Here is a 2,529-nt window from a genome sequence, read left to right as displayed (position 1 = left end):
TAACAAGTGAGTAGCACAGTGTGTAGTTACCAAACACTGACCACAAGAGGGAGACATAACACTGCTGTGGTTAATCAAATAACTGTAAGAAGATGGGTAATTGCATATAATACTATATTGATCTTCTAGGTCTTGTGACCCTTCAAACCCCAAACACACCAGTGGGGCAGTAGTGCTGTCCTCAGGGCCAGTGAGGACAAAGAAAAGACCAATCTGGACTCCAGACACAGTTTTCTGTAGACTAACTGATGGAGTAAATGACATTTGTAAGACTCCACACTAACAGGCTTATTACAAAAATCATCCCTGTTATATACCAAACATTCAGTATTGTTTCCCAGGTAACATATATAATCTAGGACTTGAAAAGCTGCTTGTCTAGCCCTGCTGTTGTATGGCAAGCTGTTGTGACATTTAATCCATAATTGCTGATATCAAAAATACAGTTACTCATATCAGCAATTCATGGCACACCGTTGTGACATTTAATAAGAAATTACATTTCTAATATATATAAAAAATTGATTAAATGTCACAACAGTCATTGTCCTGGGGGTGTTCAAGCTAAACTGCTCGTCTTGCTCTGTCAGACACACAGCACCAAGCCTGTGTTCACAGCACTGCTTTACTACCAGTAGTTGCTGTACCCAGGAAGACAATTTGCATAGAAGAGACTCTTTGCATGGGCAGCACATGCTTCAGTGCTCTGGGAGTGTTTATAGCCCTGTGAGTTTAACACTTCATGACTGAGAGCTGCCCTTCATGGCAACACAATCCACAACAACAATGACTTTCATCACCATCTTCATCTGGACTCTCGCCATCTGCACTCAGGGTGAGAAATATTTGTATTTTATTATTTCCATTTTGTATGTATTTATTTGTAATATCTTAACAAGCACACCTCAAACTCATAAAAATCAAATTGTTTTAATGTGTGTATGTGTGTGTATATATATATATATATATATATATATATATACACACACACACACACACACACACACACACACACACACACATTGATTTATTTTATTTTTTCATTTCCAGAATCCAGAGGTCAGATTACTGTGACTCAGACTCCATCAGTGAAAACTGTTCGTCCAGGAGAAACAGTCACTGTTAACAGTAAAACCAGCAGTGCAGGGTACAGTGATTCTAATGGCCAGAGGCTAGCCTGGTACCAACAGACAACAGGACAAGCTCCTAAACTCTTGATCTATCTTGTCACTAAACGTCAGTCTCGGATCCCAGAATGATTCAGTGGCAGTGGATCTGGGACTGACTTCACTCTGACCATCAGTGGAGTCCAGCCTGAAGATACAGGAGATTACTACTGTCAGAGTGTACACATCATCATTAGTAGTAGCTTGGTGTTCACACAGTCGTACAAAAACCTCCCTCAGCTGCACAGCTGCACAGAGACTGCACTGCTGCAGCTGAGACCTACTGGCCTGGATCTTAGGATAAACCTACTCACATAATGATGTATGTATTGATACAGATTTATTATGTATTTAATCAGTATCCCAGTTAACCCATATTTTCAAACGTAATAGTAGTATTGTTCATAGATTTTTTTTATACAATTGTATTGATAAAATGGATCAATAAATATAATGGATGGAGGGGGAGAGAGGAGCTGACAGGACAGCACAGTGGCACAGCATCTATAAAACACATTCCTGCAATGCACCACAGTGGAAATTTCACCCCAAAAAACAATCTGAAAGTTAACTGTGATGCGGATGAATTTTACACGTGGCTTGACATGATTATCAGGGTGTCATCTGGTAATAAATGTTATACTTAACAGGTTGTCTGACTGATCATTATCTTCCTTAAACAGGTTATGGTTTTATTTGATTCTTACATTGTGTAGCGTTATGTTGGGTGTATTTTGATAAGAGCATTTTAGCTCTGAGCTGAAGCACTGATCTAAAGAAGACCTCTCCCCCCCAAAGTTATCAGATTTCCTTAACTCATCAGCTTGGAACTGGTTTACATCAAAATGACAGTTTTGGGGAGGATGGCACCAAGAATAGGCCAAATAGTTTGGAATCCTGCTATGAGATGTCTGGAGAAAGGGGCCTGTAGGTAATAAAAAAACTCTTTGAAGTGGACGAGAGCCGAAATCCCGACATAGATGTACGAACCCGGGCCAACCGGCATTTCCAAAAGATGGCATGGATTGACATCAGTCATAAATCAAGCCCCCCTCCAATAGGACACTGGGGGCTGAAACCGAAATCCAATCTCAAAAACTCAAGAACCAATCACCTATTGATCTGACAGACTATAAAGAACAGCGCACAGCCTCTTTCTCTGTCTCTCTCTCACACCTGAACCAGTAACTCGGTGCCACAGCTCAACTTGTAGCTCTGTTGCCCGAACCGGAACCAGAAACCAACCAAGTCTTTGTCGGCAACAGAAGAGTTAAACTGGGAGAAGGAGATTGAGCCGTATAAAGAATTCTTTTAAAGGACTTTATTAAATAAAGAACTTTACAGACTGCGCTGCCCGCCTGTG

The 2,529-nt window shown here is 40.6% G+C and overlaps 1 long non-coding RNA gene across 1 annotated transcript; it reads left to right on the top strand.

Annotated features, from left to right (window-relative positions):
• The first annotated feature begins 654 nt into the window (after window positions 1-654).
• Window positions 655-1,813, top strand: LOC136766982 (uncharacterized). Its single transcript, XR_010821790.1, has 2 exons — window positions 655-835; window positions 1,051-1,813. It is a non-coding gene; the product is annotated as an uncharacterized LOC136766982 (long non-coding RNA).
• Window positions 1,814-2,529: the final 716 nt, after the last annotated feature.

Source organism: Amia ocellicauda, chromosome 13 (genome assembly GCF_036373705.1).
Source record: "Amia ocellicauda isolate fAmiCal2 chromosome 13, fAmiCal2.hap1, whole genome shotgun sequence".
NCBI classification, from domain to species: domain Eukaryota; kingdom Metazoa; phylum Chordata; class Actinopteri; order Amiiformes; family Amiidae; genus Amia; species Amia ocellicauda.
Note: the sequence above shows the minus strand (reverse complement) of the source record. Positions and strands in the feature narration are given on the sequence as shown.